Below are 6,627 nucleotides of genomic sequence, written 5' to 3'. Positions count from 1 at the left end.
TCAAAGGCAAAAACTATTGCCAGCATTTCCTTTTCAGTTGTAGCATACTTCTCTTGGGCAGAGTCAAGTGTTCTACTGGCATAGTAGATCACATGCAACTTCTTGTCTTTCTTTTGTCCAAGTACTGCTCCAACAGCAAAGTCAGAAGCATCTGTCATGACCTCAAAAGGTAGGGACCAGTCTGGTGCCTGAACTATTGGTGCACTAACCAATGCCTCCTTGATCAACTTAAAGGCTTCTTCACATTCAACATCAAAGATGAAATCCACCTCCTTGCACAACAGTCTTGTTAAGGGCCTGGCAATCCTTGAGAAGTCCTTTATGAATCTTCTATAAAACCCTGCATGACCCAGGAAGCTCCTTATCCCTTTAACTGAAGTGGGGGTTTGCAGATTCACCATAACCTCCACCTTTGCCTTATCAACCTCAATGCCCTTTTCAGAGATCTTGTGCCCAAGAACTATCCCTTCTTGCACCATGAAATGACACTTCTCCCAGTTCAGCACCAAGCTGTGTTGCTCACATCTCTCCAACACCTGTGTCAAATTAGAGAGACAATCCGAGAAGGAGGAGCCATAGACACTAAAGTCATCCATGAACACCTCAACTTTCTCTTCAATAATGTCAGAGAAAATGTGCATCATACACCTTTGAAAAGTAGCCGGTGCATTACATAAACCGAAAGGCATTCTCCTATAAGCATAAGTGCCATAAGGGCATGTGAATGTTGTTTTCTCTTGATCTCTTGGATCTATGGGAATTTGGAAAAATCCAGAGTACCCATCGAGAAAACAAAAATAAGGATGATTAGCTAACCTCTCAAGCATTTGATCAATGAATGGTAAAGGAAAATGATCTTTTCTAGAAGCAGAATTCAATTTCCTATAGTCAATGCACATGCGGTGGCCAGTTATGGTTCTTTGAGCTATGAGTTCATCCTTATCGTTTTTCACCACCGTGATCCCACCTTTCTTGGGCACAACATGAACAGGAGATACCCATCTTGAGTCAGAGATTGGGTAAATTATCCCTGCCTCAAGAAGCTTTAGTATCTCCTTCTTAACCACTTCCCTAAGGTTGGGGTTAAGTCTACGTTGGTGCTCAATAGAGGACATAGATTGGTCCTCTAGGTGGATCCTATGGGTGCAGATGTCAGGAGAGATCCCTCTAATATCAGCCAAAGAATACCCTATGGCTCTCCTGAACTTTCTTATTTCATTCAGCAATGCACTCTCTTGGTCCTCTAATAGGCTATCATTGATGATGACAGGATATGTGGAGTTTAGTCCTAAGAAAGCATACCTGAGCCCTGTTGGTAGAGGTTTGAGCTCAACAGAGGGTGCATCAGCCTCATTCCAGTCCTGGTCCAAGCTGCTTTGGCTGGTGACTGATTCTTGGATTGCAAAAACCTCAGTGCCATTCTGTTCCAGCTCCACAAACCTTGTTTCAGGACCCAGCTCTCTTGCATTGTCCAGATACAGCTTATACCCTTCACTTGCTTCAGCCAAGAGCCCATTGTCTCCTTGTTCTTGAGTCAGAGTAGCTTGAAGAGGATCCTCTGTGTTCAGCTCCTCAAGCAACTCATCAGCCAACTGATCCATTGTCTCTACATAGAAACATTGACCTTCAATGGTGGGCTTCTTCATCATCTCATTCACATCAAACTTGAGCTTTTCAGACCCAAGTTGAAGCTCTATTATCCCACCTCTCACATCAATAATAGCTCCTGCAGTGGCTAAGAATGGTCTGCCCAAGATAAGAGGATCTACTGGCTCTTCATCCATCTCCAGCACAACAAAATCTGTTGGAACCTCAAAACCACCTATCTTGACAGGTAGATCTTCCAACATACCAACAGGCAATCTAACTGATCTATCTGCAAGGATAAGAGAAATCTTTGAAGGTTTGAAAACTCTAAAGCCCAGCTTCTGTGCTATGGAGAATGGCATCAAGCTGACTGATGCTCCTAAATCACAAAGACATCCAGAGAATAGAAGAGGTCCAATGGCACAGGGGAGTGTGAAGCTCCCTGGATCAGTTAACTTCCTTGGAATGGACTTCCTTTGAATGATAGCACTGCATTCATGACTTAGTACTACCATGCCTTGAAGCTCTTTTGTCTTGTTCAGAATAGCATCCTTCAAAAACTTCCCCATCTTTGGCATCATTAAGAATGCATCAATGAGAGGCATTGTGAGTGGTGTCTCTTTGAGTGCCTTCTCAAATACAGCTCTTGCCTTGTCCACTAGTTGCTTCTTAAATCTCCCTGGAAATGGGAGCTTGGGTTGGTATGGAGGTGGTGGCACATACTTCTTCTCTGGTTCTGGTTCCTTTGCTACCTCTTTACCCTTTTCTGACCTTGGTTTCTCAGCAACTTGATCATCCTTTAAGGCTGCCTCCCCCTCAGGTTGATCATTGTCCTCAATGATCACATTGTTGTTCTCAATACCAGGTAACTCCTTGCCACTCCTCAGTGTTATGGCCTTGGCATATTCCTTGGGGTTGGGTTCTGGTTTTCCAGGTAGGTGACCTTGGTTCCTTGAGCTTGATGCCTGGTTTTGCTTCAGTTCCTTGATTTCCTGCTGCATAGTCTGTTGACCCTGAAGTAGTTGTTGCAGAATACCAACCATATCTGTACCCATCTGTGGCTGCTGTTGAACCATTGGTGGCTGAAACTGTTGTTGAACCGGCGCCTGCTGTTGGAACTGTGGTGGACCAAACCCTGGTGGTGCCTTTGGCTGCTGTGAAGTGTAACCAGTGCCCTGAAATGGTTGCTGTTGCTGACCAAAACTCTGATTCTGACCAAATTGATTCTTGGGTTGGAATGACCCTTGAAAGTTGTGCTTGGGAACAAAGTTCTTTGGAGCTTGAGAATTGGGATAGACCTGGTCTTGTGGGTTAGCTACATTGGTGTTCCTGTAAGAGAGGTTTGGATTGGCATTACCATACTGATATCTTTGGAACCTCTGATTCCCAATGTAGTTGAGCTCCTCTTGGGTAAGACCTTCTTCACTTATGTTCTCAAAAATTTGAGAAGGTTCCTCATACTCTCCAACAAAATGCATTGGCTTCTGAGTGGTGAATTTCAGCTTGTCCAATTCACTCCTCAACTCCTTAACTTCTCTGGTGAGCCTCTGTTCTGAGCTTGAACCTTCATACCTATTTGATCTGTCATAGTCTTCACCATAAGTATCATTGCTCAATGCTAAGTTCTCCACTAGCTCTAAAGCAGCATGAATCTCTTTACCCAGAAAGTTCCCATTGGAAGCAGTATCCAGCTGGTTTCTAATCTTGGGAAGAGCTCCCCTATACAGTGTGCTGAGAAGAGAAGCCTCACTAAACCCATGGTGTGGGCATTGGTTTGTGTAGCTCCTGAATCTCTCATATGCTTCACCAAAACTTTCATTGCTGTGCTGAGTGAAGCTAGAGATTTGGTTTCTCAGTTTTGCAGTTCTTGAGGTGGAGAAGAACTTAGATAAGAAGGCTTGCTTGCATTGCTCCCAGGTTTGAATGGAGCCTCTTGGAAGATTCTTCTCCCATTGATGAGCTTTGTCACCAAGACTGAATGGGAATAGTCTTAGCTTAAAGCTGTCTTCTGAAACTCCATTAATCTTGGTCAGATCACACACCTTATCAAACTGGTCCAAGTGTTCCAAGGGATCTTCCATTGCTAACCCATGGAACTTTGAGTTCTGGACCATATTCAGCAATGATGCTTTCACTTCAAAGTTGTTGTTCTGCACAGGTGGTGCCTGAATACCAGCCCCATACTGATGAGCATTGGCCCTGTCATTCTCGCCAACATATATTTGGGGTTGCTCATATCTTCTTTGTTGTGGTTGGAAAGGGTGGGGTTGGTGGTGCACCTGGTGTCTTTGTTGAACATTGGCCTGATGCCTCTGTTGATGAGCCTGAGCTTGTCCCTGGTGGACATAGGCTTGTTGGTGGTGCACCTGTTCCTGCTGAACATTGCCTTGGTGAAACCCCTGACCAATTCCAATACCAGCTCCCTGACCTTGAGCCTGTTGCTCCTGAACTGGTTGTTCTATATCTACCCCGTGATCTCCTTGGTCGGCCATCTCAGTCTGATCAAGTTGTCTACCACGTCTGTCTCTTCTCCTCCTTGGTACCAGAAGGTTGATGTTGTCGTTTAGAGGAAAAGGAGGACCGCAGCTTCTTGATCTGGACCTGGTGTTCATACACCTGAAATCACAAACAGAACTTGAAAGGAATCAGTAAAAACAAGAAAGTAAGCACTTGATCTCAAGAACAGATCAGAGCTTAATGCTAATCAAACCACAATTTGGCAACGGCGCCAATTGATAGATATGACTTTTAAGGGTCTCAGGGCTATCAATCCCCTTGTCAATGTAGTACAAAGAGGTTTATCAATCCAGATGTGGTGTTAGACACTAAGCTATATGATCAAGTTCTTAATTCAAGCAAACAAGAATAGGTTTTGATTAATCTAGAGACAACTATAAACATAAACAGGTTTAAAGACAAATGACAATGACAAATGATGTGAATATGATATGATGGAGGCATGAGATTCTAGACATGATAGTTGGTTAGGGTGCCTTGGTGTTAAACTAGAAATGCTAATGACAATGATGAGACATGATTCAAATGATTAAGAACTCTAATCTAGGTTAATCCTCTCATGAAGGTATTAACCCCTATACTAATCCATTTTCAAACCAAATTCCCATTTGTGAAACATGAATCAATATGCATTAACAAACAGCTCTTAATGATCATTCAAGCATTTAACAAATCATTCCCATGATGAAAAATTACTTAAACCTCTAACACAACTCTTTCAGGAATTTCATCAAACACTTTTGGTGCATGAAATTCCCAGAATCTAGATCTCAAGTGATTATCAAGGATTTAGCATAGAGAACAGCTGTTTAGAGAGATGAATCAATGAATCTAGCCCTAAGCACTCCTAATCTAACACTTTAGCACCCTAACCTACACATCTAGAACCTCATTAAGGTGACTACTCACTAATCATACTAATCTCTCTTAAACTTTTGCAAGTTGAGTAGATTAGCATGATTAATGATGAGAAATGGAGATGGAGATGATAGATTCAAAAGAAAACAGCTTTAAACACCCAGATCTCCTTAAACTCTCTTGATTAAACACTCAAATAAAGATATTTCTCTTCTTAATGGAGTCTTTTCACCAAAAAGGCAAGAGACAAAGGGAATAAAACTTAGTTCTCCCCCAAAAAACCCTAAAAAGTATTTATACCTTCTTAAAAACGAACCGGGTCAGCCCGGAACAAACCGGGTCCTGACCCGGCTTTAATGGATAAAGTGGGAAAAGCTGCGGGTCGGTTCAGTATGTCCCAGGCCGCACACCTAAGTCGCAGTAGATGAAGACTTGTCTTGTGAGGCTTGAATCACCTTGTCGGAGCCGCACGCCTATCTAGGAGTAAATTGCGAGTGTTTCTGCGGCATGGTCTCCTTCCTCTCCAACTCGCAGGGCTGAGCCGGTTTCTGGGGGATGTAGAAACTGTGCGGGTTGGTCTCTATTGCACTTAGGTCGCAGGCTCGAGTCGGAGTGAATTCCGAGTGATCGTGCGGCATAGATCCAGGCGCGGATGACTCGCATGCCTAAGTCGCACGATTGTGGACTTAGCATTTCTCTTGCTCGGGAGCTCCAGACCTCTTCCAGTGATAGTTTACCCGCACATTTCAACTCGCAGCATCAGCATTCAGGTGTTCATCTTCAGGCCTGCGGGTTAACCAAGTCGCAAGACCATCTCGCAGCATCCAGAGCAGCTTAGATCACTTCGCATTCCGGAGAGTGTAACTCCTGTGATACTTGTCCGAATTGAATGATTTCGGTTGCAGAAGACAGAGGACTCATTTATCTCCAACTTTTGTGAAGGAAGTTTCAGTGCTTGGGAGGTGGAAGGCTTCCTGGAGGGCACATCTTTGCAGTGCATGTATACGACCAGAGAGAGGCGTCTAGACATGTGTCCATTCCGGAGGCCGTATCTTCCTTCTCATAGATCCGAATTGAATGCTCTTGGACGTTCTGGAAAGAAAACTCAAATGTCTCTGATTCTCATGAAGGACCCGGAAGCTGAATCGGCCTGGAAGTGCACCGTCCTTCGCATCCTTCAGAACTGATCTGCTCGGTCCGGAATACCTGCGAGACAGGGGTTTCTTCCGACGAGCTTATCTCTCTGCTCACGCGTCCGAATTCTACGATTCCAATTGCTATGAGACCGTGCTTCAATGCTCTCCAACTTCTATGAAGGACCCGCCATCTGAATCGGACCGGAAGGCTCCCCGGACAGGTGATTTCTGAGACTCGTTCGCACCCGGAGATTTTGGCCGATATACTTAATTCGCGGTACGTGAAAATGGCCGGTAAAGCTTCCCGCAGTACATGAAAATGGCCGGTAAAACCTTCCTGGCCAGCGAGAATGGCCGATAACCTCCATAGACTCAAGTTTTCCACTTTTTCAAGCTCTGCTCACCATTCCACCTCCTGGATTCATCTTTTCAGCTCCATAATCACCTGATAGACACTCAAAACATGCAAAGACTCATTGGGACCTAATGCATCTCCTAAGTTCTAAAACAAACCCTAGGGACCTAAAAT

General features: G+C 44.2%; 1 non-coding gene across 1 annotated transcript; it reads left to right on the top strand.

The window, feature by feature from the left end:
• The first annotated feature begins 3,339 nt into the window (after nucleotides 1–3,339).
• Nucleotides 3,340–3,446, top strand: LOC112084978. The gene has a single exon (XR_002898623.1). It is a non-coding gene; the product is annotated as a small nucleolar RNA R71 (small nucleolar RNA).
• Nucleotides 3,447–6,627: the final 3,181 nt, after the last annotated feature.

Source organism: Eutrema salsugineum, unplaced genomic scaffold (genome assembly GCF_000478725.1).
Source record: "Eutrema salsugineum unplaced genomic scaffold, Eutsalg1_0 scaffold_4, whole genome shotgun sequence".
Lineage (NCBI taxonomy): Eukaryota > Viridiplantae > Streptophyta > Magnoliopsida > Brassicales > Brassicaceae > Eutrema > Eutrema salsugineum.
Note: the sequence above shows the minus strand (reverse complement) of the source record. Positions and strands in the feature narration are given on the sequence as shown.